Source organism: Pinus tabuliformis, chromosome 3_2, assembly GCF_031772625.1.
Source record: "Pinus tabuliformis cultivar Carrire ecotype Pingquan chromosome 3_2, CPIR1, whole genome shotgun sequence".
Classification (NCBI taxonomy): domain Eukaryota; kingdom Viridiplantae; phylum Streptophyta; class Pinopsida; order Pinales; family Pinaceae; genus Pinus; species Pinus tabuliformis.
This window is the reverse complement of record NC_142302.1, coordinates 228,710,633-228,721,522: the sequence shown is the minus strand read 5'-3', so window position 1 is coordinate 228,721,522 and position 10,890 is coordinate 228,710,633. Positions and strand designations below refer to the sequence as shown.

General features: G+C 38.9%; 2 pseudogenes; both read left to right on the top strand.

The window, feature by feature from the left end:
• Positions 1 to 444: 444 nt before the first annotated feature.
• Positions 445 to 3,785, top strand: LOC149180545 (insulin-degrading enzyme-like 1, peroxisomal pseudogene; annotated as a pseudogene).
• A 1,495-nt stretch (positions 3,786 to 5,280) lies between these two features.
• LOC149180544 (insulin-degrading enzyme-like 1, peroxisomal) lies at positions 5,281 to 8,356 on the top strand (annotated as a pseudogene).
• The last annotated feature ends 2,534 nt before the right edge of the window (positions 8,357 to 10,890 follow it).

Here is a 10,890-nt window from a genome sequence, read left to right as displayed (position 1 = left end):
AGACTCTTCAGAAATAAGTACTTGTCAGAGAGATACTATGATGATGAGGCTAAAGAGTTCTACGAATTGAAGATGGGGTCTATGACAGATAAAGAGTACACAACTAAGTTTCTGGAATTGTTGAGGTATGTGCATTATCTTAAGGATGAGAAGACGGAGGTTTAAAGATTCGTTAGTGGATTGCCATTAGCATTTAAGGATCAAATTGAGTATGATGGGCCTCGAACATTGGAGGAATTCATTGGGAAGTTGAAACATTGTTATGAGCAGTATAAGTGTAAATCAAATCCTAAGAAGGGTTTGAAAGGTAATGACAAGACTAAACGAAAGTGGCATAAGAAGCGAGGAAGACCTCATCATGCAGGTAATAAGGATAATGCAACAATGTACAAGAAATTCAATGCAGTTGACAAAGGACAAGGATTTTAGTCTAAGGATCAGAACATGGGTGATGGCAAGAGGCCTTTGAAGTGTTGGACTTGTGGCAAGGATAATCGCAGGAGATATTTTCCACAAAATCAAGGTGGAAGACCTCATATTTACAATTCTTGGGAGGCACAGACAGTTGGGGATGTTGGACATAGTATTCTTCAGATTTATACAACATTGGATAATAGGCAGGCTGATCATTATGCATATATTATCGAGATGGAAGGTAAGCTTTGTGATTGAATTATTTCTATTTTAATTGAAAATGGATCTAACTATAGTTATCTTAGTCTTGACATGGTGGATAAGTGTTTCTTGAATAAAGAAGTGCATGTAAAATCTTGGTTGGTGCAGTTGGTTATAACGACCAAGAAAAGAGTTCGTCATTGGGTGAGATCTTGTGAATTTGAATTGAATGGTATGTCCACATTAACACATCTGAATGTGTTTCCATTTGGATCATACAATATGCTTTTGGGCATGGATTAGTTGTACATTCACAGGACCAAGGTAGATTTCTATGATAAGGTTATTGAGTGTATGGATGATAATAGAGAGAATATAATCTTGTAGGGTAAGAAGAAGCCTGGATCAGTGAGAATGGTTACATCCATGCAAGAAAAGAGTAGTAGCATGAAAGGGTGTGTATTGTTTGAAGTTCATGTTAAGGATGTTGAAGTCTTGAAGAGGCTGTTAGACTACGACTTGTATGTCAGTGTGAGATTGATTCTTCTTCAAAACCCTGTTTTGAAGAAGAAATCATTAAATGTGTTGTTTTAGAATATGTAATTTATTCTCCAACTCTTCAATGGCAGCGACTTCAAGCTCCTATCCCTGCACAAGCACAATTCAGAATATCATCAGCAATCAGAGACAAAGCGAAATCAAATAAAACATAGTTTTGCATCCAGATGCCAGAAATGCCAAATATACAACACGCTCAGTTGTTGTAGGAGTTTGATGGTTATATACAACACAAAGGATGATGATGAGACATGGATTCCTTTGAGTTTATCAGTTGGTTCTTCGGTTAAAATAGAACCTTTAATAAGACAAAAGCATAGAGTAAAATGGCAATGTTTTGGAGATATTAATTATCATTGGAAGGGGATAATCAGAGCCTTCAAGATGAGTAGAAAAGGTGCGCCTGGCTCATGTATATGATCACACAGCCATCATGAAGGAAGAAATTTCCAAACAACCCAACTTTCCAAAAACTTCTATGTAACTGGTGTGTTACAAGTTTTCCATTCGCAGATTGGGAAGCTTCTTTATGCAGGTCAAAGTCCTACATGGCTAAAAAATGAAGGTGTTTGGTTCTATAAGTATAATCACTTTTTTTCTTTTTCCACAAAGTAGTCTACATGAGCACCTTGAAGAGAATATTCTGCCTTCTTTGAAACAGTACAATCCATCATAAACTCTTTTCATTTCAAGTTATTTTCAGATGTACAAGGAGGAATGTGCATAAGCTGCTTCATTATTGGATCATTCTGCATACAGGGACATTTTGAGAGGTCTTCTCTTCTACTACTTGCAAGAAAATTATCATAAATTGGTCTTTTGGGTTATATTGCAACATTTTCAATGGGCATGGGTGGAATTCCATGGGTCCTAATGTCTGAGATATTTCCTTTGAATATGAAGCGTATTGCTGGCAGTCTGGTGTCTCTCACAGCTTGGTTTGGTTCATGGATTGTCACCCTCACTTTTAATTCTCTCTTTTCTTAGAGTTCTACAGCTTCCTTCTTTATATTTTGCATATGGCTTTTCTGAGGTTCATATCATCGCACTCTGTGGCATCCAAGGATCGTATATAATCTCTGTACCTGTGGCTTGCATCTATGATTATAATGGTTCGATTTGTTCAGAATCACAACTTATTGAGGTGTTGGAAGTCCTGTATGAGCAATAGACACAATATTTGACTTACTGCAAGTATTCTGATTAATCTCAAAACACAGGGAAATGCTACAGAACTATACTGTTCATGTTTCCATCTAGTAATCATTTCCCTTTAACTTCGCATGAGAGTCAACATATTGAAGAGGGTCACAGGGATGAATTGATTCCTATAATTATACGGATACTCATATCAAAGGTCAAGAAGATTAAGGGTAGCTCTTCAAGAAACACCTGCTATTATCAATGGCTCTAAACTGCAGGAGGGATTGGACAACCTCTTTCACTGTTGATTAAAATGTCTCCTCGATTTCTGGTTTGCCACAGATTTCAGCCACTGTAACACTCCAGCACAGAGATATCCACTGCAAGACTGGCTTGTGGCTTCGTCGTTGCCTTCCAATTTCAATGCAATTACAATTCAAATGGTTTTGGAGCAGCTAGTTCCTAATAAGTCCAGAATATTCTAGGCCTCAAAATGGTTTGAAGGACAGACAAATGAAATTGAACCATGGTATGGAACTGCGTTCTCAGTTGAGAAAATAAAGGATGATTTAGTGAAGCAATGAAAAGTTTCACAACCAGATGCAAGATTAGGATTACCCTTGCCAAATATGTTTATACCTACATACTTAATGCTCAAACAAATGGAGGAAAGGGTCGAACATACTGTTGCTGTGGAAATCTGAATTTTCAAGGTTATGGTATAAGCCAGATACAATGTTCTTTACACCGAAGGCTTACGTCAAGCTGGATTTCAAACTGTCCTGCATCAAATTGTTCACCAGAAGCAGAAGTTCTAACACGGATTTTTACAATGTTATTGATGGATTACTTAAATGAATATGCTTATTATGCCAGGGTTGCTGGACTTTCTTATGATATTCATCACACTGGTACGAGGTTCCAGGTGACTATTGTCGATTACAATCATAAGATGAGAATTTTATTGGAGAAGATTTTGGAAAAGATAGTACACTTCAAAGTCAAGGAGGATAGATTTTTCTTGATCAAGGAAAACGTTTTGAAGGAGTACCTAAATTATAAATTTCAACAACCATATCAGCAGGCTTTATATTACAGTTCATTATTGATAAATCATCGCATGTGGCAAAGGAATGAATTCCTTGAGGTTCTTCCCCATATTGAAGCAGATAACCTTCTGAAATTTATCCCACGGATAACTTCACGGACATTCTTTGAATGCTATGTTTCAGGTAATATGACATCAAAGGAAGCTGAGTTCCTGGTTCAGGATATTGAAAAGTTTTTTTTTTTTTTTAAGGGCCCTGTAGCTCCAAGCAAGCCACTTTTTCCATCTCAGCACGTGGAAGAGAGAATTGTCAGACTAGATTCTCGCACAAATCATTATTATCCTGTTGAAAGATAAGAATTCTACACTGCTTCATTACATTCAACTTGAACAAGATTCGGTTGCCTATGTTTATTTTTAGTAATGGGATTGACACCTGTAATGCCACCTCTTCATCAGATTCAACAGATTCGAGTAGAAGGAGCATTATTATATCTTCAGAAGCGCTGATTGTTTTTTTTTTAGTTTTATTTATTAATAATGATAAAACAAATCCCTTGTCTTGAGGCCGATTTGTTTTCCCCTAGCAGAGTTTATTTAATGTATCAAAAATCATTTTGAGTAAAAGAGAGAGAGAGAATTCTGAGAGCTGGTGGAGAATAGAGAGTTTCATTGTACAACTGTTTGACAGAGATTTTAATGAAAATACACAGCTCTGGCTTCTGAGATTCCTGTGGTATGAGATTTAACATTTGTGTCCTCTTTTGTTTCATATGTAGCCTGTTATGTGTTCATGTCATTTCATGATCGTTTCCATCTGAACAAATGAAGTGTTAAGGTAGAATTCATAATTTATATGCTCTGCCTTTAAGTTTGTTCATATTTAATGTTTTCTTCTGTTTGACAAGGATTCATCTTCTATGCCCTTGTCATCTCCTCAGCGGTCTTGCCACTCCATTTAATCTCAATTTGATGTTAAACTTTCTTGCCTACCTTGCCTCAGGAGATAATCTGTGTTTTTGATTACATTTCTCTGTTCAAGCTGTTTCTTTGCCCACGCAGCCCAGAAAAACCCCATCAATTTATTAAAAACCCTTTTTATCAATTTACTAGCCTAAAATCAGTTTCTTTTAAAAGTCATCTCAGCCCCTTTTAGAAAACTTTTTGCTGAGATAGACTGGAGAGAGCCCTCTCCTGTCCTCGTAGGGCTAGCTACGAGGCTAAGTGGTTTGATGTTGCCTTGAGTTTTGCCTTCCTCAACCTGAGGCCAAATTCGAGCGCTAACATATTGGCGACCATACTGGGGAGAACATTCGACTTGTTGATTGTCTTGTCCCAGTACATGAAATCAAATTGCAGATCTGATGCTGATGATGGACAGCGGTCAGGCACATATGCAGGCTGAACCATTCACCTGGCGACTCCAATTCGATCCAGACAGTCCAGTGCTCGCTGATCCATTCATGCAATGGTAGGGTATGTGGCAAACCCTGCCCTGTGTGAAGCTGTAGAAGAAATAAGAAATGAGTTAGCAGATACTGAATTTGATGAAGATGTTTTCAGTGCCTTGCTTCATTGGTTGAAATCTCCAAAGTTCCCTTGTTTCAAAACTAAATTTTGTGAGTTAGTTGTTGAAAGAATCGAAAAGGAGATTCAATGTTTAAACGAGCAGATCAATTCATATGATTTCCAAGACCCTAAAAAGTTCTTGGAAATCCTTCCTCCTTCGCAACAAGAAATCATAGAATTGCCTACAGATGTTTACATTGACAATGTGCAACTGGAGGTATGTGTTGCAGAGTTGGGGCAGCCAACAGAGTCTGGCTTTCGCGATCCAATAGCAGCATACATGGAAATGTTTTTCAGTTTGACTGATAGATCAGGCTGTTTTCTACGTGACCAGATTCATTACGTGCATGAAGGGCTGCCAGCAATTACATCTGTGTCCTCGTGGAAACATTTTCAGGCGGCGTTATTTTCAGGTTTACTTGAATGGTTAATCTGGCATTTCAGTATTACCTGATCTATTTTTACAGCAGAGTAGGATAGATTTTGTAAATAAATAAGCAGCCAAAGGGCAGCATTTTGTTCCAGTTTCATTACAGTTTAGTTTGAAGTTTGCCGAGTCAGTCTTTCAATCAATTCAGTGAGTTTCCAGTTAATAAGTTGAGTCTTCAGTTGTGTCGGTTTGTTGGAATAATGACTCCATCGCCCAATGGACGGAGCCACTGTCTGCTCTCCCAAAGTTCTACGGTTCTTGGCACCTCCGCGAAGCGGCAGCTGCCATCCCAAGTGGAGCCGATGTTAGACTCCGTCTTGTATGTCAGTGTGAGATTGATTCTTCTTCAAAACCCTGTTTTGAAGAAGAAATCATTAAATGTTTTGTTTTAGAATATGTAATTTATTCTCCAGCTCTTCAATGGCAGCGACTTCAAGCTCCTATCCCTGCACATTGAGCACAATTCAGAATATCATCAGCAATCAGAGACAAAGCGAAATCAAATAAAACATAGTTTTGCATCCAAATGCCAGAAATGCCAAATATACAACACGCTCAGTTGTTGTAGGAGTTTGATGGTTATATACAACACAAAGGATGATGATGAGACATGGATTCCTTTGAGTTTATCAATTGGTTTTTGGGTTAAAATAGAACATTTAATAAGACAAAAGCATAGAGTAAAATGGCAATGTTTTGGAGATATTAATTATCATTAGAAGGGGATAATCAGAGCCTTCAAGATGAGTAGAAAAGGTGCGCCTGGCTCATGTATATGATCACACAGCCATCATGAAGGAAGAAATTTCCAAACAACCCAACTTTCCAAAAACTTCTATGTAACTGGTGTGTTACAAGTTTTCCATTCGCAGATTGGGAAGCTTCTTTATGCAGGTCAAAGTCCTACATGGCTAAAAAATGAAGGTGTTTGGTTCTATAAGTATAATTACTTCTTCTTCTTTTTTTTTTCCACAAAGTAGTCTACATGAGCACCTTGAAGAGAATATTCTGCCTTCTTTGAAACAGTACAATCCATCATAAACTCTTTTCATTTCAAGTTATTTTGAGATGTACAAGGAGGAATGTGCATAAGCTGCTTCATTATTGGATCATTCTACATACAGGGACATTTTGAGAGGTCTTCTCTTCTACTACTTGCACGAAAATTATCATTAATTGGTCTTTTGGGTTATATTGCAACATTTTCAATGGGCATGGGTGGAATTCCATGGGTCCTAATGTTTGAGATATTTCCTTTGAATATGAAGCGTATTGCTGGCAGTCTGGTGTCTTTCACAGCTTGGTTTGGTTCATGGATTGTCACCCTCACTTTTAATTCTCTCTTTTCTTGGAGTTCTACAGCTTCCTTCTTTATATTTTGCATATGGCTTTTCTGAGGTTCATATCATCGCACTCTGTGGCATCCAAGGATCGTATATAATCTCTGTACCTGTGGCTTGCATCTATGATTATAATGGTTCGATTTGTTCAGAATCACAACTTATTGAGGTGTTGGAAGTCCTGTATGGGCAGTAGACACAATATTTGACTTACTGCAAGTATTCTGATTTATCTCAAAACACAGGGAAATGCTACATAACTATACTGTTCATGTTTCCATCTAGTAATCATTTCCCTTTAGCTTGGCATGAGAGTCAACAGATTGAAGAGGGTCACAGGGATGAATTGATTCCTATAATTATACGGATACTCATATCAAAGGTCAAGAAGATTAAGGGTAGCTCTTCAAGAAACGCCTGCTATTATCAATGGCTCTAAACTGCAGGAGGGATTGGACAACCTCTTTCACTGTTGATTAAAATGTCTCCTCGATTTCTGGTTTGCCACAGATTTCAGCCACTGTAACACTCCAGCACAGAGATATCCACCGCAAGACTGGCTTGTGGCTTCGTCGTTGCCTTCCAATTTCAATGCAATTACAATTCAAATGGTTTTGGAGCAGCTAGTTCCTAATAAGTCCAGAATATTCTGGGCCTCAAAATGGTTTGAAGGACAGACAAATGAAATTGAACCATGGTATGGAACTGCGTTCTCAGTTGAGAAAATAAAGGATGATTTAGTGAAGCAATGGGAAGTTTCACAACCAGATGCAAGATTAGGATTACCCTTGCCAAATATGTTTATACCTACAGACTTAATGCTCAAACAAATGGAGGAAAGGGTCGAACATCCTGTGTTGCTGTGGAAATCTGAATTTTCAAGGTTATGGTATAAGCCAGATACAATGTTCTTTACACCGAAGGCTTACGTCAAGCTGGATTTCAAACTGTCCTGCATCAAATTGTTCACCAGAAGCCGAAGTTCTAACATGGATTTTTACAATGTTATTGATGGATTACTTAAATGAATATGCTTATTATGCCAGGGTTGCTGGACTTTCTTATGATATTCATCACACTGGTACGAGGTTCCAGGTGACTATTGTCGGTTACAATCATAAGATGAGAATTTTATTGGAGAAGATTTTGGAAAAGATAGTACACTTCGAAGTCAAGGAGGATAGATTTTTCTTGATCAAGGAAAATGTTTTGAAGGAGTACCTAAATTATAAATTTCAGCAACCATATCAGCAGGCTTTATATTACAGTTCATTACTGATAAATCATCACATGTGGCAAAGGAATGAATTCCTTGAGGTTCTTCCCCATATTGAGCAGATAACCTTCTGAAATTTATCCCACGGATAACTTCACGGACATTCTTTGAATGCTATGTTTCAGGTAATATGATATCAAAGGAAGCTGAGTTCCTGGTTCAGGATATTGAGAAGTTTTTTTTTTTTTTTTAAGGGTCCTGTAGCTCCAAACAAGCCACTTTCTCCATCTCAGCACGTGGAAGAGAGAATTGTCAGACTAGATTCTCGCACAAATCATTATTATCCTGTTGAGGGCCTAAGTGAAAAAGATAAGAATTCTACACTACTTCATTACATTCAACTTGAACAAGATTCAGTTGCCTATGCTTGTTTTTAGTAATGGGATTGACACCTGTAATGCCACCTCTTCATTAGATTCAACAGATTCGAGTAGAAGGAGCGCTATTCTATCTTCAGAAGCGCTGATTGTTTTTTTTTAGTTTTATTTATTAATAATGATAAAACAAATCCCTTTTCTTGAGGCCGATTTGTTTTCCCCTAGCAGAGTTTATTTAATGTATCAAAAATCATTTTGAGTAAAAGAGAGAGAGAGACATCTGAGAGCTGGTGGAGAATAGAGAGTTTCATTCTACAGCTGTTTGACAGAGATTTTAATGAAAATACACAGCTCTGGCTTCTGAGATTCCTGTGGTATGAGATTTAACATTTGTGTCCTCTTTTGTTTCATATGTAGCCTGTTATGTGTTCATGTCTTTTTTCCACTGGAAAAATCAATATATATTTCATTAATAGGCAAAAATTACAAAATATCATCAGTTGCTGTTTGCTGTATTACCACGCAGGGTATGCTATCAGTTCACTGTATTAAGCTGTTCATCCTACCAAAATTCAAAGATAACAGTAAATAAAATGTTGGGGAAAAGTCAGACTTTTCTCCCTTTTTTCTTCTCTACCTTTCTCCAATTCCCCTGAGACGCTGTGGGAGTTATGAGTGCTAATGCATTTTCAGCCACAGGTTGAGGGTTTTCAGAATCTGATGTGTCTGATGTGTGTATGCGTTTATTTCTTCCCATGTCCATTTCTGCTCTTCTTGCCAAAACTGTCTCTATATTGTCCTGTGCTGATTCTTTATTCATCTGATTGTTCTCATTTGGGTTGTCATATTCCATCTCCTCTTCCTCCTCGTCATCCGGGGGAGGTGGTGGGATGTACCAACCTTTTGCTTGTTTTTCCGTTTTCTTTTTTCTGCGGCTGTCTTTTTTTACTGCTGGGCACGTGCTTTGTAAGTGACCTGTTTGCCTACATGTTCGACATCTAAATGCGGTGTTTTCATAATCTAGTACTTGAGTCCAGCTGCTCTGTCTATGCTTCAGCTGGATTTGGTCTGGTAGGCCTTTGCTAAGGTCTACTTCCACACATATTCGTGCAAAAGTAAAGATTCTTTCCTCCACTCGCTGGGTGTCCATTTTTATATAGCGCCCAATTGTGTTTCCAATTCCAGTGAGTACTTGCTGGTTCCAGAGATGTATTGGGAGGTTGTGTAGCCTCACCCAGACTGGCATCTTTGAGACAATCATTGTATTTGCATCAAATCCTGGGAACCATGGCGTGATGAAGAGTCCAGTGGATCCCCAAAACCACGGCCCCTCCTGCATTACTATATCTCTGTCTGCTGCTGATGAGAATTTCACAATAAAAAACCCCTTGGAACATAGGTGTACTTCGCATTCCGTGGTCCAGTTCGTGTAGATCCAAATGAAAAGATCCGCTGGTTTGGGCCAATAGCAGTTAAATCTGCAAATTATTGCCTGACTTTCATATATTGTGCATTGCTGGTCTGTTTCTGGTGTATTTATGTTGAATTCTGGAGTGTGTTCCATCTGTTCCACTATGTATGGCCTTGCATCCATACCTGTTTGGTTCGGTGCTGTTCCTTCTGTGTTTTTCCCTTGTAGGGTGTTTTTGAAGGAAATGTTGCCTGGTTTTTTCCCAATTGAACCAGTGCCACTTCCTCCCGCCCTGTCTGATTTCTTGTTGTTGTTAGTTGCTCCTCCTCTTAGCCTCAGATTGAGGATGATCGTTGACAGAGGTATTATTCTGTATTCCCAGAGGAATTTTGTTTCTTGTAGCACTTTGCCCTCATGTATCAAGCTTTGAGCTCTGATGGGGTAACCCAGTTGTTGCATAATAATTTCCTGCATTTTCTCAACAGTATCTGTATCTTTTACCCAGATTAATTTCGATTTTCCTTGTAGGTTTTTTATAACAACTTGAAATCTGTGGTCTCTTACCAGGTTTCCAGGAGTTGCTTTTGGCAGATCTAAACCTGTAGATCTGCTCTGCTCCTTTTGCTCACCGTAATACAGCTTACTTGGTGTGTTGGCGTCCCGATCTGGCCTGTTTGAGGGTCGATCTACCACGAGAGGGTCTAAATCTATGGATCTGGGACGCTGCCTGTTCGCCGTACCGCGGATCGGTGGATTTAATGTCCCTTCGGGGTTCCATAGCATTGTGCTTTCTAGATCTGCATCATAGTAAAACGGATTCACGCTTTGATAATCCGTGATCAGGAGATTTTCTTCATACCTTGAATAGCGCCGGCGTAGGGCTCCATTATTGCTCCAGGCCGTTCCCTTATCATGCATTTGCTTGCGAGCAGCTACGGACTTTGGGTTGTTTGTTAAATGCTTGATCTGAATACTTTTCCCCTGCTCCTCCAAACCCTTTATGCCGCTCAGGAGCTTTCCAACTGTTTTCGCTGGCTGTGGGGGTCCTGTATTCCCCAGATCTGAGCTGGATCGCGCTTCTGATTTCCTTGAGCATCTTGTCTTCTGCAAGTAACATGGGGGCCTTGTTCTCTGCGCGAAGACCCCTGCCGAATGCACTGTTTCTAGCTTGCTGAGCACTCCG